Source organism: Leucoraja erinacea, chromosome 9 (assembly GCF_028641065.1).
Source record: "Leucoraja erinacea ecotype New England chromosome 9, Leri_hhj_1, whole genome shotgun sequence".
NCBI classification, from domain to species: Eukaryota; Metazoa; Chordata; class Chondrichthyes; order Rajiformes; family Rajidae; genus Leucoraja; species Leucoraja erinaceus.
The window spans coordinates 30,461,163-30,476,967 of NC_073385.1; the positions used below are offsets into that span (position 1 = coordinate 30,461,163).

The following is a 15,805-nucleotide window of genomic DNA, read 5'->3' on the forward strand; positions in this document are numbered from 1 at the left end:
GAAGCCCGCTTCCACGCATGCGTGTCATATCGCTACACGCATTGCAACGAGTCACACAGGGGGGAACGGCGTTCCCCAGCGGGAGAATTTGAAAGTCGGGAACAGCAGGTAAGAGACTGCGTTCCTTTTTTTTCTACTTACCTTTTAGGAGGCTGCGGAAAGCTGGCGGGGAGACCCGTGGAGGGCGAGCAGCCGGCAGCAGCAACAGCACGAGTTTCCCTGGAGGGGAACAACCTGTGCCCGACTTTGCTCCCGCACCGGCAAAATTCACTTCTCGGCCGGGCGGGAAGCAAAGCAAAGAGGTCCCGTGTGCCAGTCTTTAGCGAGACTGGCTTGGAACAGTCGCTAGCGGCAGGAGCGCTGGCAGCGGCAGGTGCACTGGCAGCGGCAGGAGCTGGCAACGGCAGGAGCTGGCAACGGCAGGAGCAGCATGGGCACATCGATTCCCGGAGAGGGAAAACACCGGTGCCCAACTTCGCTCCAGCACGGTGAGAAAATTCATTTCTCGGCAGCAAAGGACTTTGCAGTTGACTGGCTGCAATCTACTACAAGGGACCAGTATGTGAGTACCAGGGTCGGTCCCAGCGGGTTTTTAGTTACAATAATCACTTCTGGGCCTTTTGGCTAAGATCAAGTGTAGTATCTGTTCTTATCAGTTTAATATCTGATTCATCCCTTATCTAGGGACCATATATTAAATAAAAACTATAGTAGCTGTTATCATCAGTTTGAATGTCTTATATGTCCCTTATCTAAGGACCATATAAGTAGGAGTGTCCAGAATTGAGGGCATTAGAGTGGGGTTGACCGGCTGCAACGACCGCAAGGGACCAGTACGTCAGTATGGGGGTCGGTCCCAGGGGTCTAAGATAAAGGAGCAGCCAGGAGTGCTGAGAGCTTTGGAGCCGGGTTAAAGGAATAGATGGAAGCAGCTGTGCCAGTTATCCTCCACACCGGCCATATCCACTCCATGGAAGGAAGGACAAAACTGGAGAAGGAGGACCATGGAACAGCGGGCAGCCAGCAGCAGCCAGCGGCACTTGGATCATCCGTAGTGGGATCAGCTGTGCCCGATGTCGGCCCCGCACCGGCCAGATCCATGTGGCCGAGCGGTAAGGCTAGACACATATCAAACAAGGTAGTGGACTCAGAGGGTCCGACTTTGCATAATACCGCCGGCAACCAGCGCCGAGAGGGCTGGAGCGGGAAGAAGCGGTGTATGGAGCCTTGCTCCAACGTGATAAACCACAGCAGTACCTCTTTGAGGGCTGCACAATGCTTCTACCCCATCAGAGGGGAGCACTGTGGGTCAGTTCTGGGTTGACTTGCAAGAGGGGTCCGCAGAACAAAAGACAAGTGGGCAGCAGTTAAGCCCCACATGGGTACCCCGTGCGGGACCCTAGAGATCTCTAACTCTATAAAAAAGAGTAGGCAGGACCCTGATGGGCCAGAGCCTGGTAATACAGCGTCCCATGATCCTAACACAGCAGGGACTCTGCTGGACATGGTGGCTGATTACTTTAGCCAAGTCAAACATGGGTAGACTTGGATCCAGGATGGCAATAGTATTACTATATGTCTGGCCACAAACGCCAACAAGAAAAATTTACAGACACTGGCCAGACATCTGCCACCTGGCAACGGTGAGGCATTACAGGTGCCCAGTGTAAACCAATGCATTTGGCAGCATATGGGGACGAACATCAGGAACCAGGACCTCAAGATCCAGAGAACCTTAAAGGGATTCACGGAAGGCATCATAGCATACACCCGCACCCTGGACTAAACGTAGGTAACCAAGACCATCAAGACGCACTAGCTCTGTTTAGTAATATGCAATATGACCTGAACTACACGTGGAAGGCGGCCATTCAGCCAGCACTAGGACCCCAAAATGCTACCATTTGCAAACAAAGAACCGTGGGTGGACAAAGCCAAGACACTGGGGCTCATCAAGGCCAGCGCAAGGGCCTATTTTGGGGCATGATACCAGCCACAGGCAAGGCCATAAAAAATGTGGCTCATACCAGTGGCAGTGCCAGAAATCAATATAACCCGCAGGATCCTTTTTTAGGGTATGGCCAGGGCGGCCACCCTGGAAGATGCGGAAGCCTCAACCTCCCACACAACCCCGAACAAGAGATATCAAACCAGAACCTCCTTTTCAAAAAACCAAGGAAATAACTCAACCACCGGTAACCATGGAGGTAGGTGGGTGGGGTTTATTCTGTTAAAATAGGGACCTACGATGGTAGGGGAGGTTGCAACACTACAGTTATGTATGGTATATAATCACTACAGATTCATATAATCTCAGCAGTATTCAGGGTTATCTGATAGGATTTACTCATCCCAATAACCACAGTACAACATACACCAGAAGGGCATTTTGTCCTTACATAAACCAAACAATCCAAAACCCACATGGTGCTACAAAAAATTGTACACGAAAGGTGTGATTGAGCATACTTTTCATGGAACATTAGAATTGTATCAAACATATTTATTAAATAAAATAGAGTAGGGTTGCAGGATTATCATTTGATTTTAACCCTAAACACATTTGTTCTAGATATTCATTTTAAGATGGATACTCTTATTATTGATAAAGACTTGGTGTCAGCTGCGGTTTTCTATATGGCAGGCATTGACTCAAAAGAGGAACTTTGGCAATATAGAGCTTACAAAAGGGGCAATCATCAGCCCCAATATTATTTACTAAAATTCTAAAACCAGCTTGGCATTGTTATGTAAACAAAGCCATAGGGTGATGTATTTCCCCCGTTCGGCCCCATCAATGGGGTACTAGGGAAAATTGAACTTCACTCGGCATCTGGTCTTCTCAAAGTACCCGACTGGCCTACTAAATCATGGTATTCGGTCATACAGGGGATGGTGTTAGAACCATGTTCCCTAATGTACATAGCCAAAAATTATTAATTTATCCAGTGACTGGAGGCAGTCATCCATGCCATAAGACTATGGATTTATTGATTGGTAGAGTCTAAAAGACCCACTACACGGCAGTGGGCTGTCAGACAGGACGATGAATCTCATCTCATCTGCACTAAGACTGTCAACACGGAAGCAGTACCTTGGACACATCAAGAATGGGGCATATACTGCTTGGACAACAACCTCGACCAACAGGCCAAGAATTTCTGGCCGTATTGGATTTTTAACAAGCCTCCATTATGATAATCGATGGGGCTACAGTGCCATCAATAGTGCCACAAGTGCACTCTCCAATTACCTATCACAAGGAACAGAGCGGCACGCGGTGGGAACGCACCCCTGGTAAGAAAACCAGGTACTCCGAAATCTGGGACGTGGGTGTCGTTTCTCAACATGCTGAGGAGCTTGTAGCTCATAACAGCGTTGTCACTTCAGTAACAGTCCAGGAAGATGGTTATGCTCATGGTGTTATTTACCGCACAACAAGTCCAGCCATTAAGCAAACTGAGCCTGGACTCCCTGATCATCTCACCGAGAAACTGGTGTTGTGATTCAGGATTTAATAAAAGAAAACAGATCGGGTTCCTCGGGTCAAGTGTTTGAATTTATGGTACACCCATATGGCAAACGACTGTGTATAGCAAGACACATCTAACAATACATAGAATATACTAAGAACATTCGAGGTCAGAGAATGGAGTTGTTTATCTCTTACAAGAAACCGCATGAATGGGTCACGACTCAAACTATATCAAGGTGGCTCAAATAGGTCCTAAAAATGGCAGAAATAGACACTAATGTTTTAACTCTCATTCCACCAGGGCTGCAGCAACATCCGCAGCAAAAATTGTACAGGTACCCACAGACCAAATCTTCAGAATGGCAGGATGGTCATTCAAAAAGGGTTTTTCCACAGGTTTTATAATAAACCAGTTATTTTTTGGAGCCATCATTGTATTAAGAAAACATTTTATGTTCAACAAAATAATTTGCCCGAAAGGTTACAGGGCTATGATTCTCAAATTTAAAAAAAAAAAAAATGTTATATATTTTTTCGTTATACCACACAACTCTTTGTATAATTGTGTTTTAAAATTACTAATGATGCTCTCTCCCAATACCCAAGGCAGTTTGTGAAGCATGGACTCGTTCCACGGCATGAGGTCACAGAGCTTTGAAATCTTCACGAAGTCACTCACGTGACTCCGAAGTAAAATAGTAAGATTAAACGAGAACTTACCAGTTTGAAGTTTGATCTGTATTTTATGAGGAGTTACGATGAGGGATTTCGTGCCCTCCGCTCCCACCCTCTTATGATCATATCAAAAACTGGTATCTCTTTGGTAATCTTACTATGTTAGATCATTATAGGTTCCTGTGACCTCACACCGCTGCTTTGAAGTATGACACGCATGCGTGGAAGCGGGCTTCTTCACGAAATCCCTCATCGTAACTCCTCATAAAATACAGATCAAACTTCAAACTGGTAAGTTCTCGTTTAATCTTACTATTATAACTGGCAACAGGCCTTCAGCCCACTGAGTGCATGTCAACTATCAAATGCCTGTTCACAAGTTTTATATAATCTCACTTTTGCATCCACTCTCTGTAACACACTAGGGGCATTTTTACCGAGGCCAATTAACCTACTAACCTGCACGTCTTTGGGGTGTTGGAGGAAACCTGAGCACCTGGACGAAACCCATGAAGTCACAGGGAGAACGTGCAAAACTCCATACAGACAGCCTGAGGCCAGGATCGAACCCAGATCTCTGGCGTCGAGATGGAGGATCTAATTTGGGTACAATGGGATCGATGCAAATATTTTGGCCAGCTATACAACTGGTGACGTACATTTAACAAATACCAGCTCGATAGTTGGAAATAAAGTTGAAATATTTAATCTCACTCCAAGAAATATTTGAACATATTATGCTTGCTATTAGAGGAGCCGAATCATCCAATTCAGTTATGTGTCAGATACTCTGAAATCCCCCTCCATGGTTTATCCCCACAATCCCAGAACTACCGCCATCAGGTACAGAGCAGAATCTTTCCACAACAAGTCTATCAAAATAATATTTAATTTTGAACATTAAATTGCCCCTTCACTTTGTATATTCCTAAGAGATAGTTACACCTTTTAGGTAGACACAAAATGCTGGAGTAACTCTGCGGGTGAGGCAGCATCTGTGGAGAGAAGGGATTGGCGACGTTTCGGGTCGAGACCCTTCTTCAGACTGATGTCAAGGGAGGGGGCGGAACAAGGAAATAATGTAGGCGGAGACAGTAAGACTAGTGGGAGAACTAGGAAGGGGGAGGGGATGGGGAGAGAAAGCAAGGGCTACCTGAAGTCAGAGAAGTCAACGTTCATACGGTTGGGGTGCAAACTACCCAAGCAAAATATGAGATGCTGTTCCTCCAATTTGCGCTGGGCCTCAGTCTGACAATGGAGGAGGTCCAGGACAGAAAGGTCAGATTGGGAATGTGATGGGGAGTTGAAGTGCTGGGCCACCGGGAGATCAGCTTGGTTAAGACGGACTGAGCGGAGGTGTTCAGCAAAACGATTGCCAAGCCTACGCATGATGGTCTTGCCAATGTAGAGAAATTGACATCTGGAATAGCGGATGCAGTAGATGAGGTTGGAGGAGGTGCAAGTGAACCTTTTCCTCACTTGGAAAGACTGTTTGGGTCCTTGGATGGAGTCGAGGGGGGAGGTAAAGGGACAGGTGTTGTATCTCCTGAATTGTCACATAACTGAAGTTCATCATCTTTGGTACCATTATTATTTTGACTGTGTAATATTCTATGTTGGAGTAACATTGTAAAATGACACCTACAGAATCTTATGTCAACTATTGTTCTCTTTCATTACCCCTAATGTTTTTCAAACAGAGGTCTATAGCCTTATGATGCAACATGGTACATTTTTGATTTGGAGAAAAAGAGAAAGGCTCTCCATTTGAGAAAAATGCCTTTGAAAAATAAAGGTTTATAAAAAAAAAAAAAAAATTCAATTCAAAGGGACATCTTTGATTGATGTTGAAATGTAGTTTCTCCTAATAGTGTATAATATTACTGTTAAAACAAAAAAGCAGATCGATTGGCTGGTCTCCTCTTAAGTATCTTTGAACGATAACATTAAGGGAAGAAAATGAGTCAAGAAATGGGGATTAAGTCTTAGTCACCGCAGGTCAATAAATTGCATCAGCCAAATTGGATTGCATTGGTAAGTACTCTCCAAAGCCTACTAAAAATTATCTGAAGAACATAATACTGTAGCTCAGTGCTTTTTTTTTTTTTTAAATCTCTCATCTATAATAGATCCCGACCTTTCATAATGCAATTGTAACACAATTAATTTCATAGATAATTTACCAGTTGAGGTCTATGACATTCTCCTTAACTTCTCAGGTATTTCTTCATTACGATTTAGATCACAAGAACTTTCAACCTGATCCAAGTTTGCTTCCCTTTATTTTGGCGGTTTGCTTCTCTAATCACCACTGTATAACTTAATTCAAGATTAAGAAAATTCAACAATTATTAAAATAAATCATTCAAAGAACTGTTCCAAATATATATTTTTTGCACATCTGGCTTTTTAAAAAGTCACAAAGTGCTGGAGTAACTTATTGGGTCTTCAGAGAACGTTGGTTGTAATGTTTTGGATCGGGAGCCTTCTTCAGACTGATTGTGGTGGGGAGAGGTGGGGGCAGGACAAAGGCTGGCAAGTGATTTGTGGATAAACACAAAACGCTGGTGTTACTCAGCGGGACAGGCAGCATTTCTGGATAGAAGGAATGGGTAATGTTTCAGGTCGAGACCCTTCTTCAGACTGAGCATCAGGGGAGAGGGAGTTATGCAGGTGAGGGAAATTTGATTGGCAAATGGGTGGACAAAGGCTAGAGATGAAAATGAGACCTGAAATGTTGTCTATCCGGAGATGCTGCCTGACCCGATGAGTTACTCCAACATTGTCTTTTGTACACCAGCATCTGGAGATCCTTATGTCTCCATTTTTTTTTAAAAGGCACTGTTTGAGAAAAGGCATGATAAAATAGGTGAGAACATTCTGCAAGTAAGGCAGAGTTTTGTGCAGAAGCCAAACTTACTAAACAGCAAGTGATTTAAAAGCCTCTCAATGGAACCAAAAAGTATAATATTTTGCCTAAAAAGGATGATTCATTTTGCCAGCCATGCAAATTACATGATCTTTGCCATTCATTCTTGGCCAGAATTTTGCAGTTGTAACCAAGGCAATGCTGATGGTGTCCGTGGATATAACAGCAGTTGCAGGAATTCCTAACCTGCGCAGTTTAATGAGGAACTCCTGACATCACTGTCATGGACTCAATGTTCATGCACGGGTTGTGCTGTTTTGCAGTTTTCTCTGGTTTAAGAAAATGGAAATCAATGACTTGATGACTACTTCAAGTATTGACACACCATTCTTGCTCGAAATACTCTTAACATGTTCTGTGGTAATATACAGCACAGAAGTGGGCCCTTTGGCCCAATTGTCCATGCCAACCAAAATGCCCCATTTAACCGAGTTCCATTTGCCAGTGTTTGATCCCTATCAATCTAAACTTTTCTTTCCAAGTACCTGGCCAAATGTCTTGTAAATGCTGTTATTGTACTTACACCAACTACTTCATCAGACAGCTTGTTCCATATAACCCACCATCCTGTGTGTGAAAAGGTTGCCCATCAGGTTCCAAATAAATCTTTCCCCTTTCACCTTAAACTTATGCCCTCTTGATGCCTCCACTCTTGGAAAAAACTCATGATTTTATTTACCTCTACAACATCACCCCTCAGCCTCATGTGCTTCAAGGAATAAAGTCCCAGCCACCTAATCTCTCCTTATAGTTTAGGCCCATGAGTCTGGGCAATATTGTTGTACGAGTTTCAAACTTCAAACCATCATTACAACTTAGCAAACTATCTGGCGCCTGAAAAACAAGCCTCATTTTATTAATGTCGATTCCAATCGGTATGTTTTTTATGGTCACAAAATCAAAATAGGAAAGGTGGATAATTGTTGATAATTGGAGCTTAGTTTTTAATTGATACTTGTACCTGCACCTTGTTGTCTACCCTGGAATTAATTCCTACACAAATTATTTCAAAATATGTGGATAGATTAAGAATCAGAAATAAAGTATCACATATACTGGAATCTGAACTAAAAATGAAAATGCTGGAAGTTCTGACCTGGTCTAGCAGTATGTGTGGAAAGGGAAACCAGACAGACAGCTTTCTTGTTGAAGTGTTTTTCCAGCATTTCCGTTTTGTTTGGCGCTAGGAAGAATCACAGGAAAATTCAGGCATGCACCAGTTCCAAGGCACTGTGTGCTACTGGCCAGACATCACACAATCAAAATGTCATGTGTAAGGCGCAATAAGGAGGTTGGTTAAGTCTGGGTTTTATAGACTCATAAAGTATGGAAACAGGCCATTTAGCCCAACTCGTCCATGCTGTCAAAGATGCCCCATCTAAGCTAGGCCCATTTGCCTGCATTTCCCTCTGAACCTTTCCTATCCATGTAGCTGTCCATATGCCTTTTAAATGAGCGGCATGGTGGCATAGAGGTAGAGTCGCTGCCTTACGGCACCAGAGACCCAGATTTGACCCTGACTATGGGTGTGTGTCTTTATGTAGTTTGCATGTTCTCCCTGTGACCTGCGTGGGTTTTCTCCGGGATCTTGATTTTCCTCCCACACTCCAAAGATCTACAGGTTAGTAGGTTAATTGGCTTGATTTAGTTGTAAATTGTCCCTAGTGTGTGTAGGGTAGTGTTAGTGTACGACTCTGGTCAGCACGGACTTGGTGGGCCGAAAGGGCTGTTTCCGCGGTGTATCTCTAAACTAAACTAAATCCTGTCATGGTACCTGCCTCAACTACCCCCTCTGGCATTCAATCTGGCACCAGTTAAGTCTGGGTGTTTTATCGGAGAAACAAGGAACTGCATATGCTGGAATCCTGAGTAAAACACAAAGTTATGTCAGGCAGCATCTGTGGAGCGAAATGCATTGGAGACGTTTTGGGCCAGACCGTTCTTGAGGGGGATGAAAGCTGGAAGAAAGGTGGGGGCAGGATAAAGTCTGGCGATGGGTGGATACAGAAATTTAAGAGAACTAAATGGAAGCCATGATTAATTTTCTGTCCCAGATGCAGGATGGTTTGGTCAGTTCTAAAGTTCTGCTTCACTTTACTGGCTGAGATTAAAAATCTTTTCAGATTCTGATTAAAATAGGTCAATGATATGCTAAGTAAATCCACCGAGGTGATCAGATAGATTAGCCTCTTGTTTCTTTTTTACTTTAGATAGCATTCAGAGTATAAATCGTGAGGGGAAATAGATAGGGTGAATGCATGGAATGTTTTTCACAGTGTAGTGGAGTCAAGATCTGGAGGGCATAGGTTTAAGGTGAGGGGGGAAAGATTTAATAGGAAATTGAGGAGCTATATTTTCACACAGTGGGTGGAGGGTATATGGAACAAACTGCCCTAGGAAGCAGTTGAGGCAGGCACATATATTTGCTAGGAAAGGTATAGATAAATGGATAAGAAAGGTTGAGAGGGATATGGGACAAATGCAGGAAAATGGGACCCCCTTAGATGGAATGTTGAGGCTGGCATGGACAAGTTGGGCTGAAGGGCCTGTTTCCATGCTGTGTGATGCAATGAATTTATTTGTGTTCAGGATTTGCCCTGCAAATCCATTCAATGAGGCTCTTCACCTCATTTTGTTGACCAGTTTTTTATGTGGAATTCCTCGATTTCTTCCTGTGACGTTTTGGATCTGGACCCTGCTTCAGACTGATTGTGTGTCTTTTTTTGTAAACCAGTTCATTGTGTCTCAGTAATTCAAGCAGTTTTGCAATTTCCATCCATTTGTCATGCAAGTTGTTTAATGGACAAAAATAAAATTGCATCGCAATAAATGGGTTAATTAGATCAATGCATTTATTATTCCTTTTAAGATTTATACTTATTTTCAATGTCATGCTTTTTTTGTGCTAAATCTACAATCCTTTTTTTTTGCTATCCATTTCTATCTCAATTAAATATATCCCCAATTTTTACACCGTTTGAGCAACTGTGGTGATATCTGGTATTTCTTTGCTTTAAGTACTGATAGCGGCATTATTAACAAAGCTCAAAAGGAGCAGAAAACTGGCATGGCTAATTCAGGCTAATTAGTATGGTGGGAGCTGCGCCTTGTTCTTCAGAGGTTCCCATGCCCTTGCATGCCTCTACCTGATTGCCTTGTCCAGGAGCGAACCCAGGAGGCACTTCCAATTACAGTATATCATAACCTCTCAAAACACCAAGCCACTCAGGCTAATTTTATCCTATTAAACATACTGAAGGATTCAGAGAAAAAAAAATCCTCCATGCTCCAATTACCAGTTGCTTCAGTGAACATCTCCACAGTCCTTTATGTTACTGTACTAGTCACTTGCCCTATCCTTTTTAATGCAGTTGGATTAAACACAACAGAACACTGACTGCCTTTTTGACAACTTGCCTCTGTGGATTTTTGACTTAACTCACTTCTTCCCAATAACCATCAGGTTGCTGAACACTATAAACACCAGCTAAACTACAAACTATGAACTGTTGTCCCAGTTGCACTAAGGACTTTGGGCTTTTGTTTTTAACACTATTTTTTTTTTTAATTTAATGAACTTTAATTTGTTTATTGTGCTATCTATGAGTACTGCGTTTACAGACTTGCGTTTCAAGTCTGAATTTCCCCTGCAAGTAAGAACTTAATTGTGCTGTTCTGTTTTCGGTACATATGAACCGAACCCCTCTCCCTCACCCACTTTCATCCATCCCCATCAGTCCCCCCAACCCCCAATTCATGGCAGAGTAAAGGAAAAATGCGGCAGCATAATTAATTATTTCTCTTGATAACATCAGCACATCATTATCTCTCGGACAATTGTCTTTATGCATAAGAGTTGACATCTAAACAAGATTCTCCTATCTCGGTCTGGGCCCTAACGATCTTGCAAAACCTAATCTGTTACCGTCAATGTTTAGTTCCATTAGCAGCTAAAGTCAGAGAGTCCACAACTCATTCCGCTGAGAGTAAATAAAGAATTTCAAGGAAGAGAAGGGAAACAATGGGATAAGCCGCTGAAACAATTTTGTCATCAGACGCTAACAGTTTACGTGCTGCTGATTTACCTCCCACTACCACTTTAATTCTGTTTAAGATAACAACCCCCCCAGTGTAACATTATAACACTAGCATTTATTTGTTTTCCCACCTCTCCGACCATTGCAGGTGTGAACTCATCAGAGTGAAGTGAGTTGCTGCAATCAGTTAAAATAAAAAAGTATTTGACAATCAACTTTACATTTGTAAACTTTCCACAAAGCATAGCAGGAAGGTGTCTGATTTCCTTGCAATAGCCATTGTCACCAGAATTTCACTTACATTATTAAAAACTACGACAGACACAAGGAACTTATGTCTGAAGAAGGGTCTCGACCCGAAACGTCGCCTATTCCTTCTCTCCATAGATGCTGCCTCACCCGCTGACTTTCTCCAGCATTTTTGTCTACCAAGGAACTGCAGATGTTAGTTTCCAAAAATAAGCCACAGGTGACGTTTTGTGTCGGGACCCTTCTACAGACTGACCCGATACGTCACTTATCCATGTTCTCCAGCGATGTTGTCTACCCAGCGCAGTTACTCCAGTGCATTATGAAAAATTAAGTTGCTTTATTAATAATAAATAACGATCTTTCTTTTGGTGCATCAATTGTTTTACTTCAGTAATGGTAACAAGATTGTTGATTGCTGGAAGATCTATTTCTTCCTTGAACAGAGAATGGATTAATTTCCCTCTACTAGCAAAGTCCTCGGCCTGATGGAACTTGTCCTCACCCTCAACAACTTCTCCTTCGACTCCTCTCACTTTCTCCACATTAAAGGTGTAGCCATGGGCCCCAGCTTTGCCAGCCTTTTTGTCAGTTACCTCGAACTATCCCTGTCCCAAATGTACACTGGCACCATTCCCCAACTCTTTCCCCGTTACATCGATGATTGCAACGGAGCTGTCTCCTGCATCCGTGCAGAACTTGTTGATTTCATTAACTTTACCACTATCTTCCACCCTGCTCTCAAATTCACAGACTATTACTGACACCTCTCTCCCCTTTCTTGATCGCTCTGTCTCCATCACAGGGGATAGACTATTGGCTGATGTCTACAACAAATTTACTGACTCCCACAGTTTTCTTGACCGCACCTCCTCCTACACTGTGCCTCTTGCAAAGATGCTATTCCTTACTCTCAATTTCTCCGTCTATGCCACATCTACTCCCAAGATGAGGCTGTTGAGATGTCATCGTTCTTAAGTAAAACCTTAAGTTCCCCCTGTTGTCGTGTATGGATCGCTCAACCACGTCTCCTCTGTATTGGCCACTTCTGTTCTTGCTCCCACTCCCCCCCCCCCAGATGGAACAATGACAAGAGTTCCGCAGATCTTCATATTTCACCCTAACAGCCTCCGCATACAACACATCATCCACTGACATCTGCGTCATCTTCAACGTGATCCCACCACCAGTCACATATTCCCACCCCCACCCCTTTCTGCCTTCCACAGAGACCACTCCCTGCACAACTCCTCTAGCCTCATCAACTGCACCTGGAGTACCGGATGTGGCCTCCTGTACGTCAGCGAAATCAAGCGTAGCCTCAATGACCATTTCGTGGAACACTTGCGCTCAGTCCGCGAGGGCCTCTTGATCTCCCAGTTGCTAACCATTTTAACTCCTCGTCCCATTCTCATACAGGCATTTCTGTCCCGGGCTGCCTCCATTGCCAGTGAGGTCACACGCAAACTGGAGAAACAGCACCTCATATTCCACTTGGGTAGCTAACAAACCGCTGGTAAGAACCTGGAATTCTCCGAGTTTAGGTAACTAACTAAACCCCTCTTCTTACGTCTTCCCCCTCAACCACCCCCCCTATACCCCTCCCCCCTCCCTTATGCCCCACCTGGCCACCTCTCCTCTTCCACCTACATTCCTTCCTCTAGCTTCACAATCGCAACTCTTCAATCCTTATGTCTCACACCTTCTGTCTTTTTATCCCTGACGTTTAGCCAACCATCTGCCTTTCAACTCCTCCCACCCTCATCTGTATCAACCTATTACCTGCCAGGTTTTGCCTTGCTCCTCCTCTCTTCCTGCCTTGCTCCCCCCCCCCCCCCCCCCCCCCCCCCCCCCCCCCTCCGATCCACAATGAGTCTGAAGAAGGGTTCTGGCCTGAAACATCACCCATCCATGTTCCCCAGAGCTGCTGCCTGACCCGCCGAGTTACTCCAGCACTTTATGCCTTTTTTTGTAAACCAGCATCCACAGTTCCTTGTTTCTACAAGATTTTTGTTGCTGTTATTCCTTTTTTTGGCGTGAATTCTGGATGGGACAGTGCCGCAGCTGGCAGGGTCGCTGCCTTATAGCGTCAGAGACCCCAATTCGATCCCGACCTCCCCTGCTGTCTGTAGAGTTTAACTAAACTGAACCGAGTTTACATTTTCTCCCTGTGACCACACGGGTTTCCTCAGGGTGCTCTGAGTTTCTTTCTTTCACATCCCAAAGATGTGCGGGTCTGTAGGTCATTTGGCCTTTGTAAATTACCCCTAGTGTGTAGGGAGTGGATGAGAAAGTGGGAATAACATAGAGCTAGTTTAAATGGGTGATCAATGGTCAGTGTGGACTTTGTAGGCCAAAGGACCTGTTTTCATGCTGTATCTCTAAGCTAAACCAAAACAAATTGCATTGTACTGCAAATTACAAATCCATTTCCTACTACATTCATTAAAAAATGTCATATCAAGTAAAACTTTGTAAGCTCTGTCAACCATTCATATTGTTTTTGTAGTTTAACCAATTCAAACTAGTTGAAAATAAAACAGTAACTTCTTCATTTCAATGCAATAACTATTTTTACATTCACGTTATAGACAATCAATCCTGCATGCAACAGTTACGAGTCTTGTAATCAATGAAATAGATTACAAGACTCATATTTTCACTGAAGCTTTCAAATCTTGCAAAGGTTTTCAGTAAATTTCCAGAATCAAAAATCATTCAGTAGAAATTGTGAAAGAGACCCAGTTGCTAAACTCATATAATACTCTTTGCATTTGCACAGAATAACTTTATATTCGGTAATCATAAATGGAATGAGATGCCTTGAAATTGTAGTGGTAACTGCTTTAAGAGGAGTGTAAGGAATTAGCTCCACTGATTTAGCACTGCACCAATTCCAATAGCAATAATGTTGCTCACACTCTTCTGAATGAGAATTATTTTTCAAGTTGGCACAAGCAATTTAACAAAGATATTAATTGCAATTTTTGTTCTGGTTAACAGCTTCTCCGAGGCTTTTTTGAAGAATACGCCCAAACTAAATCAACAGTATTATACAAATAGTTGTGGTCAACTTTCTTTACATCAGGTATTGACGGAACACTTTGTGAGCACGCAGCTTTGGTAAAATGCCTAATCTCTTTTTAATTGCCAATCACATTGGTCAAGAACCCATCTTGTGCTCTTAGATCTGACATACAGAGGAAAGACGGAGCAAATTGGAGCTTTGCTCCCCTGCTGGAAGGTTGTCTTATTTTTAATATAGGATCGTCAACGCTAAAGAAAGAAAACTGATGGCCAGCGAGTCACAAAACCTTCTTTAACTCAGAGTAGTGAACCGTACCATTGCGTTTGTGGTGCCAACTTTACATTGCTATATTATGACGATTATTCTTCAAACGGAAAGTTCATGGAGATGAGTAAACAAATTACAATTATTCAACAAATAACAGTTCTGAAAGAGACTTTATTTTCAAATTATAATGATTGGTTAGGCATATTCTGAATTATGGTCACAGATGATGATAAATCTGTTGCCCCAAATGTTATAAGCAGTAAAACCAGTAACGATTACTAAAAGTATTTTAAGAGCACAACAAAATTATACAGGCAATTGAGAAGCAGTGCAAAGTTCACTGATGACCCAATGATTAGGATGAACGTTGGCTGAAGAGAGTAAATCCAATTGGACAAAAAAAAATTGAAAACGAGGTGAAAAACTGCAAGATCGAGGTGACATGTTGGTGTAAATGTAATCAATGATAAACAGCAAATGCTAGCGACAAAGCTGTAATCTTAAAAAGCAAACAGCAAGCAGGAGACATTACCAGAGCATAAAATCTCACCTTCAGTATGCATCACTAATTGCACTAAGGTGCACGTCACACTGGGAACTTGTTACACCCAATGGATATAGAAGCATTATCCAGGCTCTCATAAGAAGAGTCAAGACAAGAGATTAATTGCCATATGTACAGCCAATGGAACAATGAAATCCATACTTGCTGCAGCTTTACAAGCCCGTATATGCAATAATACACAAATACACCATACAATAATCAATGGTACAATAAATTAATAATCAGTAATACTGGACAATTAGTTCACAATAGCGTAAAACTGAAGTCTGTTGTCTAACCAAAAGCAAAGTTCATTGAAGATGATAGTTGCTGAGGTTAGAGTTGTAGATTGTTTGAGATGGTTTCTGAAGAGAAGCTGCTCTTGAAGCTGGTGGCCACAATTTTCAGGCTCTATCTTTTTCCCAATGGTATTAGCGAGACGAGACTGTGGCCAGGGTGTTGTGGCCTTTTTTGAGGCAATGCCTCCTATAGATCCTTTTGATGGTGGAATAGTCACTAAACGTGATTGACTAGATAGTGTTCATCACTTTCAATGAAATGTACAAAGATATGGTTTAAGTGGGAACCAATGTTTTTGACA

General features: G+C 42.8%; 1 pseudogene; it reads left to right on the forward strand.

The window, feature by feature from the left end:
* The first annotated feature begins 604 nt into the window (after positions 1-604).
* LOC129700621 (U2 spliceosomal RNA) lies at positions 605-710 on the forward strand (annotated as a pseudogene).
* The last annotated feature ends 15,095 nt before the right edge of the window (positions 711-15,805 follow it).